Genomic DNA, 10558 nt, shown 5'->3' with positions numbered 1-10558 from the left:
TTTTTAATTGATTAATACCTTGCCATTTAAAAAATAAGGATTTAATGTAATTAAGTTACTTCAGATGTTTAAAAACAGTGCAAATTAAAGTGTGGTCCCTAAACCTGCAATGTCATCTTTACTTGGATGCTTGTTGTAAATAAGAATCTCAGGCCTCACCCAGATGTACTGATTCAGAATCTCTGCTAGGCGAGGACCTAGAATCTGCATTTTAGACAAGCTCTCCAGGTGATGCTTATGTACAATAAAAGTTTAAGGCACAGGACATTAGAGATGGGTCTGCAAACATTTTCTGTAAATATTCATAAATATTTTGGGTTTTGTGGACCTAAATGGGCTCTTTATAATGACTCAGCCCTGCCACTGTAGAAATGGCAGCCAGCGACAATGGGTATGGCTGTGTTCCAACAAAACTATATTTACAAGAACAGACTCTGGGCCAGATTTGATGCATAAGCCATAATTTGCCAACCCCTGGGTTAGAGCCTGGAGTGTCAGTTGTTGCAGGTTTTAACATTCTGTTTGGAAGTTTGTAGATGGAGGTAAGAAGAACTACTAAGTACCTATTGTGTACACGCCATCTCATATTTACTCAAACGACCTAACTACCATTACCACAACCCCAAACTACCGTGACCAGCCATGCAGGTTATATACTGAAGAACAACAGTTGGTGGAATTTGAAATGATACAGTACACAACCAGGACAGCATTATGTGGGGATCATAGGTTTGCATCATTATCTTCATCTTACAGATAAGGAAACCAAGAATCAGAAGGATTTAAAAATTTGACAAAAAATACATTGGTTGTCAGTGTCAGAACCAGGATTAAACCTGAATTTGTCTAATTGTGGAGGCTGTGCTCTATCCACTCACACTGCTGAAGACAGGTAACATAACTGACCCTGGCCATTGGTCGTATGTATTTATGGTCCCAGTCATGAATGCAAAAATTTGCCACTGGATATTGGAAGACTGAGAAAGAAAGAAAGAAACTGGCCAGACACCATGGCTCACACCTGTAATCCCAGCACTGGGAGGCTGAAGCGGGGGGATCACTTGAAGTCAGGAGTTCAAGACCAGCCTGGTCAACATGGCAAAACCCTGTCTCTACTAAAATACAAAAACTGGCCAGGCATGGTGGTGGTTGCCTATAATCACGGCTACATGGGAGGCTGAAGCAGGAGAATCTCTTGAACCTCGGAGATGGAGGTTGCAGTGAGCCAAGATTGTACCACTGCACTCTAGCCTGGGCAACAGAATGAGACTCTGTCAAAAAAAAAAAAAAATGAAAGAGGAGAAGGACAAGGAGAAGAAGGGGAAGAAGAAGAGGAGGAGGAGGAGGAAGAAGAAGAAGAAGAAGAAGAAGAAGAAGAAGAAGAAGAAGAAGAAGAAGAAGAGGAGGAGGAGGAGGAGGAGGAAGGAAGAAGAAGAAGAAGAAAAAGAAGAAGAAGAAGAAGAGGAGGAGGAAGGAAGAAGAAGAAGAAGAAAAAGAAGAAGAAGAGGAGGAGGAAGGAAGAAGAAGAAGAAGAAGAAGAAGAAGAAGAAGAAGAAGAAGAAGAAGAAGAAGAGGAGGAGGAAGAAGGGGAAGAAAAAGAAGAAGAAGAGGAAGAGGAGGAGGAGGAAGGAGGAGGAGGAGGAGGAGGAAGAAAACATATACCAATGAGAGGTGACTCAAGGAAACATCTTCAACAATAAATGAAAAAAAAAAACCCTCAAAAATTGCTTTGGGTCAAGATAGAGGTTAGTAGTATAGCAGGATGATAATAAACTCGTTCTATCAGTTAGTTATTGACACATAACAAACCATCCCCAGACTCAGTGAATTTATTATTACTCTTCTGTTCTTGGCTCAGCTCACTCATGTCTCAGGTTAGCTGCGGGTGGGGCAGCAACTCTGCTGGTCTTTGCTGCATTCTCCTTCATGTTTAAGGGTTGGCAGGCTGTAGACTAGTCTGGGATGACTTCAGCTGTGCCAGCTGGACTCTCTTCCATGTGGTCACTTGTCTCCTCACAGGTTAGTCCAGACTTTCAGTTATGGTGGCAGCAAAGTTTCAAGAGCAAGCAAGCAGATGTGTGTACATCTTCTTGAAGCCAAGGCTTGAAACTGGCATACCATCATCAGTACTGAATCTCCTCCAGTCAAATATATAATCTATTTCCCCATCTCTTGAGTTTGGTCTGGCCTTGTGATTTGTGTTGGCCAAAAGATTGCAACAGAAATGATGGTGAACTAGTCTAAGCACAACCTTCAGGTGGTCTTGACGCCTGCGCAGTCACTATGCCCAGGCTAGCCTGTTGAAGGTGAGGTGCCACATGGAGCAGAGGTGGGCTACCATAGACTAGCCAGCCCCGACCCACCCACAGCTGACTAGAGAAGCATGAGTGAGCAGTGCGAGACCAGAAGAACCACCACCCCACTGAGCCCAGCCAAAATTGTCAATCCATAGAATGCTGGGCTAATCACTAAGTTTAGGAGTGTTTTTCTTCAATGCCAAAAAACTGACCAATAAAGATGTCATACATGTAAAGTCGCCACCATTTACTGTGTATCTGTTTTGCATAAATGTTGAGGCGAGTAGTATTTAATCTTGTACTCCAATTTGAACCACAAAAAGTTGCCTAAATATCAACATAAATCCTGTAGCTTGCTGGTGGATACTACTGAGTTTTGTCTGGCCATGTGATTTGTGTTGGCCAACAGACTGCAACAGAAATGATGGTGAACTAGTCTAGGCATAGCCTTCAGGTGGTCTTGAAACCTGCTCAGTCACTATGCCCAGGCTAGTCTGTTGAAGGTGAGGTGCCACAGACAGCAGAGATGATTGATGTTTATTGATTCAGCAAACATCTCCAGAAGAGCACTGAGAAGTTGCCAGGACATAATTCTTATCTGCAAGAAATCATGGACCTGTGGGTAAGACAGCTCCATAAATAGATACATGACAATCCAATATGATACATGTTGACACAGAGCTGTGGAAGCACAAAGCTGTCAAAGAAGAGGGTGTGATTTACTTTGCTTGGAGAAATTGAGGGTGGCTTTTCAGAGCTGTTTCCTGGGTAAGAGGAGTGAAATTTCAAATAGCGTAAATGACATGTGCAAAGGTGACTCGGTTCTAAAAAAAAGAAACTGATGGGTTTAGGACATAATAAGGCTGGAATCAAGGAAATTTAGGAGCCTCTTCAACCTCCAGGGTAATGAGCTCCTCACTTTTCCCTGTGTTTATCTCAGCCTTCAGGGTAGTAACTGCATTCTTCAGATATTAATTCTCTGAATTACCTCAACTTTAGAATTGGCAATAACCTTGAAACTGCTAATATCTGGTTTTAGCTCAGTGCCCCCTTTGTGCTCTTTCTGCTTTCTAATCTGGTTGCAAAAGTTTCCTTTATTAAATCCTCTCTGACGATACTTAGTGTAGATTCTTTTTTCCTAACTAGAGCTTGACTGATCTAGTTTTCCAGGGAAATGATTCTGAGACTTACAGGATAATCAGGTGGACAGTTTTGAACAAGAAGTAGTAGGGAGAATAGGAGACTGAAAGAAATGGAAACCAGGACACTAATGGGATTTTGTCCAGGATAGAGTCCAAGAGAACCTCAACCAAAGCGGGGGATGAGAGAGGACATTCACTCCGGCCCCCAATGAAGAAGCCATCTTTGATCCTTTTTTTTTCTCTTTCAACACCCTCCATGTGCTCTCCCTCCTCCCCACACATGATTGCATTAGCAGGTACTGTCAGCTCTCCATACAGGAATGTTCCAAATCTGACAATGCTTCATCACATCTGCTGCAGCAATTCTAGTCTAAGCCAATACCATTCCTAGGCTTGTTGGCCACAATAGCCTCCTACTTTCTCCTGTTCTCACTCTTGTTTCCCATATAAATCCATTATCCAGACAGCAGCCAGAGTCATTCTTGGAAAAAAAGATAATTCATACCATATTGCTCCCTGCTTAAAACTCTGAGTGATTCCCCTGGTAACAGAGATAAAATGGAAGGCTGCCCATGCACTGGCTTTGCCTGCTTCTTTGGAGTCATCCTATACCTCTCTCTTTCTTTGCCATTGTCCTCCATCCCCACTGATTTTCCTCCTCAGAGGAGCCATGCCCTCCTCTGAGTCTTTTCCCCCCTGCCTAGAACTCTCTCCTATTCTGTATCCTATGGCTATTTTATTGTATACATCTCTTCAGCATGTGTATATTTGATGTCAATAGGATGCTTTCTTAATGTTTTAAAGAAATTAACTTCTGTTTGTTTTCATCACTCTGGTCTCAGTTCAGACATCATCCATTCAGAGGGGCCTGTCTTCTCTTTCCTTTCTGATGTAGATTCCACTTACCTTGTCAGACGCCATATATCACTGTTTAATTTCTTTCATAGCATATATCTGAATAATCCCATCTCCTTTCCCAATTTCCTTCCTTCCTCCCTCTCTCCTCCCTTTTCTTTCCTGCTTCCTTCCTTCCTTTCTCTTTTCTTCCTTGTTTCTTTTTTCCTTTCCTGTTCTTTTTTTTTTCCCTGGCTTTTCTCACTATCGTGTAATCTGCACATAAACACCCCAAGGACAGCGACCTAGTACACACTCGACAAGAAGTTTCTGAAGGGATGAGTGAACAGTTTGAAGAGACATTTTCGAGGTAGATTCTACAGGCTCTGGCAACTATTTCAGTGTACGATAAAGGAGATCAGAGGGTAACTTCTAGATATCTTGTTAAGATCAGTCAGCTCATGGTGATTGATAGATGACAGTACTATCAACCAGATCAGGACTATCTTTAGAAGAGTACATTTTGGAGAGAAAAAGATGAAATTGATTTAGGACTATTGGAATCTAATATACTCTCCAAAATAGCTGGGAGAGGTCCTCTGCAAAGTGAAAATTTGGATCTAGACCTCAGGGAAGCGGAGAAGGCTGGAGACAAAAGCATTCATCATCATTGTGATAGACAAACATCTATGCAAGTCTTTATAACTTGGCAATCTGTTATAGCATGTACATTTATAAATATAAACAATCAATTATAAATGTATTCATAAGATATTTGCATGCAAACATATTTTGTAAATATAATTGTAAAAGAGTTTTACATTTCAGGACAATAGAAAGAGAGCTTAGTCCAAATAGGAAAAAAAAAATAGGTTTTCTTTTATTTTAGAGATTTTATAATCCTTTTAGAAGCATATTACTTTGAGGCTAATTCCAGGATATATTTATGCCGGCATTCTGACATTTGGTATTGTAATAAACAGTTTGCATTTTTGTTACTTTGGTTTTATGTCCATTTCTTGGACCTTCTGAGAATCTGTAGTTTTAAGTCAGGGACGATTGAGTGGAATTAGTTCAGCAATCCTACTTGTCTCCTTTGATTTTCCTGCCAAATAAATCTTACCAGATAATATGCAAATTGATTTAAAGTCCAAAGTGATACATGTTCTATTTGAATGTTGTCATGGTAGAGAAAAAAGGCCTCCCTCTGTTTTGAACTTGAGTGTTAGAGAAAGAGACATTTTTTATTTCACTGTTTGGAGAGGACATTGGGGTGAAATAATCACAGCTACCCTTAAGCGAGCCACTTTATCACAGGTCTTTAACGCATTTTGATATTTCTAATGCAACATAGTTTTTTTGCTAATAAACTTGTTACAAGGAGTTACCACCTGACAGGTGTCAACAGTCAGGTAAGAACCCTTCAGCGTGTGTACGTTCAGTGTCAATAGGTTGTGTTCTTAATGTTTTAAAGAGGTTAACTTTTTTTTAGTACACTGAATATTTTTCTTGAAATATATTTTTATAACTAATTTATTTGAAAACTCCAATTTTCTACATTGAATTCAGCAAGTGTTTACTTTCTGTATGTTAAACAATGCACTGAGTATAGCAGGAGGTAGAAAGGAAAATGACACCTAGACCTCAGCCTGCTAGACCGAAAATACAAGTGTCTGAGTCACCACAATACAAGGTATGCTACAAACGCATTATAATTACCACACTTATGTTATCTCCATGAATGCTGGATTTATTCAGCAATTGTAGAAGTATTATTACTCAGAAAAGGAAGGAGGAAGAGAAAAAATAACATTGCAATTAAGAACACACGCTGTACATCCAGATTTTCTAAGCTTGGAGTTTGGCGTGTTAATCAAAGTATCATCTTTGCTGTACCAAAGATTCCTGAAGTTCCAGGAACTCAGCACGGTGTGATTTCACCCACATGCCACTGCTCAGTGTGAGTAAGGAGGATCTCCTGACTTTCTCTGCTCAAAGAGGTGACTCAGAGGTCCAGTCTCCTTTCATGGTATGGCTTCTGCATCTTGGGGCCATTTGCTTCGAGAGAGAGAGAGAGAGAGAGCATGCATAAAAAACCATGCTGCAGAAAGCAGGGGTTAGGCCAGATAAGTGACCTTCATCACTTCTGGCCACATTCCATTGGCCAGAATCAGTCACGTGATTGACGAAGGGCAGTTGGAAATAAAATCTTCCTGTGGCAACTGGAAGGGAAATTGAACAATTTAGTTAAACATGGCATCATCTTTATCATACCTGGTTCTACCATTTGTTAACATATAAGATACAAAATTTTCTGTTGCAGTTTTCTCATCCATAAAATGGAGATAGTAACAGTACTAAATCTGATCACCTAGGATTGTTATGAAGATTAAGTGAGGTAGTATATGTAAAATGCTTAAAAGAATGCCTGGCACCATATACACCATGGAATACTATGAAGCCATAAAAAAGGATGAGTTCATGTCTTTTGAAGGGACATGGATGAAGCTGGAAACCATCATTCTGAGCAAACTATTGCAAGGACAGAAAACCAAACACTGCATGCTCTCACTCATAGGTGGGAATTGAACAACGAAAACACTTGGACACAGGGCGGGGAACATCACACGTCGGGGCCTGTCGTGGAGTGGTGGGAGGGGGGAGGGATAGCATTAGGAGATATACCTAATGTAAATGATGAATTAATGGGTGCAGCAAACCAACATGACACATGTGTACATATGTAACAAACCTGCACATTGAGCACATGTGCCATAGAACTTAAAGTATAAAAAAAAAAATAAGGGTGCCTGACACATAGTACTACTGAAGTGAGCTGTTCCTACTTTATATGTAAATAAAATTACTAGAAAGGAGATATGATGGTCCACAGGATTTCAGAGTAGAATGAGATCATCTCTATGGTGGGGGATATGTGGTAGGCATAATGGTCCCTCAAAGATATCCACATCCTAAATCATGTAGCCCATGAATATGTTATGTGACATGGCAAAAGAGGTTTTGCAGATGTGATTAAGGCTATAGGCCTTGAGATGGGGAGCTTATGCGGAATTATCTGGGTGGGCTTAATCTAACAGAGAACATTCCCAGCTGGAGGCAGATAGGATGCAACAGTGAGGAAGTCAAAGAGAACTGAGGCTTCTGAACAACTGGATTTGATGATAGAGGGTTCAGGGACCTCAGTACTACAACTGGAAGGAAATGAATTCTACCAACTAATCAAAGGAGCTTTAAAGTAGATTTATCCCCAAGAGACAAGAGCTAGTCTGGGCAACAACTTTTCCATTTGTCTTCTGTGAGATCCCAAGCAGAGGACCAAGCCAACCAAGCCTGCCTGAATTTCTAACATACAAAATTGTGAGATAAATATGTGTTGTTTTAAGCCACTAAGTTTCTAGTAATTTGTTATGGCAGCAATAGGACACTAATAAAAGAGAGAATCAATAAAGTATTCATGATAGAAAAGACACTTGAACAGAGATTTGATTGACAGGCTAGGTTTTCCTACTTAAATAAAGTGGGAGGACATTCCAGATAAAAGAAAAGTTTTGAGCAGAGGAACAGGGAAGGTAGGGCAGGAATTTGTCAGAGTTGAGTTCCATGTGATATTAGGAACTTATGTGCAATAATTAAAAATTGGTAGCTTGGGCCGGGCGTGGTGGCTCAAGCCTGTAATCCCAGCACTTTGGGAGGCTGAGGTGGGTGGTTCATGAGGCCAAAAGATCAAGACCATCCTGGCCAACATGGTGAAACCCTGTCTCTACTAAAAATACAAAAGCTAGCTAGGCGTGGTGGCATGTACTTATAGTCCCAGCTACTCGGGAGGCTGAGGCAGGAGAATTGCTTGAATGCAGAAGGCGGAGGTTGCAGTGAGCCGAGATGGTGCCACTGCACTCCAACCTGGTGACAGAGCAAGACTCTGTCTCAAAAAAAAAAAAAAAAAAAAAAAGTAGCTAGCTTGGAGTTATGGTATGGAAGGCTTTAAATTCCAGGCCAAGGAGTCTTTTCTAAATTCCACAGCAAACGAATGAATAACTATTGCTTGATTTTGACTGGAGAAGTGGTGTGATCAGGGACATGCATTCGGAGGTTGTCTGACAGTACACTAGATGGAAGAGGCACAATGGCTAGGAGAATTGCTTATGCCATAAGGAGTGAACCAAGATAGTAACTTTGGGAATGGAAAGGTGGGCACTCAGGAGAGACTGTCACTCAAAAGAGACTGTCTAAGGTTTAGTTCTCTAGAAGCAGGCCCTAAGGTGAGCCTACGTGGGCAGGTAATTTATCAGAGCACTGCTCCCAAGAGAAGTCAGTAAGGGAGTAGAGCAAGCAGGACATGGAAGGAGGAGAGGCCAAGCAAGACTGTGCTTTCAGGGCAAATGCCAGCCTCAGCTTGGTCACACACGGAGCTCTGGAGCACAAATTACAGTTCAGTGTTTGTTTGTTTTGAGAAGAGATTTCAATTATTCAGTGCTTTTAGTTTTTAAGTAAGGGATACAGAAATATAAGCCGTGGCTTCTTCCCAGAGTTTACAATCTGGACAGAGAACATGAAAGACACTGATTAACAGAGGCAAGTAATTTCAGGAGATAAATATACACAGATGTGTTTTGCAAAATATAGGTTCTTATACAAATATATAAGTAAATACTGATTGCATGGTGGTTTGGTTTTATCTGAAAGGGCTTTGAGAAAATAAGAAATGCCATTAATGGATAAAACTAGCAGTCTACCTAGCCAGACATGCTTTCCAGCAGCACCAATGGACACTGCAGGGAGAACAGGGGTAACTGTCAGATATTTTTTTAATTTACAGATTTATCCAACATTTGAAAATACCATGAAGAATCTGAGGGATGCCAGTAATCAGTGAATGGGATATCTACATGTCCATAACATCTATAGGCTAAACCCACTCAGAATGCTTTTCGCTGAGGGTTTATGTTTAATAAGCCCTCCTGGTGGTTCTGCTGCAGGTTCAAGTCTGAGAAGCACAAAATTAAATGAGATGGCATTTAAGATGCAGCATAATGTAATGATTAGGGACACAGGCATTGGAGCCAGACTACTTGGTCCATGAGCAAGTTCTATAACATGAAATGTTAATAACACTGTAACACTCCTATGTCTGGCTTCTGGCTTCCTCTTTTTTTGACAGAGTCTTGCTCTGTCACCCAGGCTGGAGTGCAGTGGCATGATCTCTGTTCACTGCAACTTCTACCTCCCAGGTTCAAGCAATTCTCATGTCTTAGCCTCCCAAGTAGCTGAGATTGTAGCCCCCCCCACTCCCACACACCATGCCTGGCTAATTTTTTGTATTTTTATTAGAGACAGGGTTTCGCCATATTGGTCAGGCTGGTCTCGAACTCCTGACCTCAGGTGATCCACCCTCCTTGGCCTCCCAAAGTGCTGGGATTACAGGTGTGACCTACCATGCCCAGCCCTGGCTTCCTCTTTTTTTGCCTTTCAATCTCATACCTTCAATCATTTGTGTCAGTCACAGGACACATATAAGTACTTGGGAGGAGATAAACTTTGACAGTAAAGCAAAAATCAGAGTTAAAGTCAAATGTTTAACCAATCATATCCAATTATAAGCTACTCAATGAAGAGATTTAGATTTATAGAGCCAAATATTCTGTACTCCTGAGAAATCTCAGCTTTTCATTCTGTAAATATTTTCATGCTGCACGTAGCTGCCACTAACTAAATAAGTATACATATTTTAGTGTTGATTTATTACTCAAAGATTTGAATTAGGAGATTGAAATAAAACATTTGTATCTATGTATTTTTTTAAAAATCCATGCATGAGAAAGGAGCCAAGTGTCAGTTTATAATAAGGGGAACGTTCTCATGGAGGTGCTGTAAGGTTAAGTCTGTCCACTTCATTTCTTGTTCTTTGGCAGATTCTGGGTGCCAACATTGTCTTGTTCAGGTTTAGGAAGCTCATTCAGTGGAACTGCAACGTCCTCCTATGGCAGCCTATCTTCTCACCAAGCATTGTCAATCAAATCCAAGATTCTTCCGTCTCTTTGTACCTCACTGTTCATTTTCCTGGAGCTTTAACCTTGTCAGATCTGCACCTGCTGCACCACTGTGCCAGCTTCCTCTGGACCGTATCCTCAGCATCACATGACTCACACACTCTTCTCCCAGATCCCTGCATGTAGGTGAACTCATTTGCTCACATCGAGGGAAAGTCTGGAGAAGACCTCATTTCTTTTCTTTTTTTCATTTATTTATTATTTATTTATTTATTTA

At 40.9% G+C, this 10558-nt stretch overlaps 1 pseudogene; it reads right to left on the bottom strand.

The window, feature by feature from the left end:
• Positions 1-10123: 10123 nt before the first annotated feature.
• Positions 10124-10347, bottom strand: LOC108527673 (anaphase-promoting complex subunit 13 pseudogene; annotated as a pseudogene).
• Positions 10348-10558: the final 211 nt, after the last annotated feature.

The sequence above is a fragment of the Rhinopithecus bieti genome, unplaced genomic scaffold (genome assembly GCF_001698545.2).
Source record: "Rhinopithecus bieti isolate Rb0 unplaced genomic scaffold, ASM169854v2 scaffold_8, whole genome shotgun sequence".
NCBI classification, from domain to species: Eukaryota; Metazoa; Chordata; class Mammalia; order Primates; family Cercopithecidae; genus Rhinopithecus; species Rhinopithecus bieti.
Note: the sequence above shows the minus strand (reverse complement) of the source record. Positions and strands in the feature narration are given on the sequence as shown.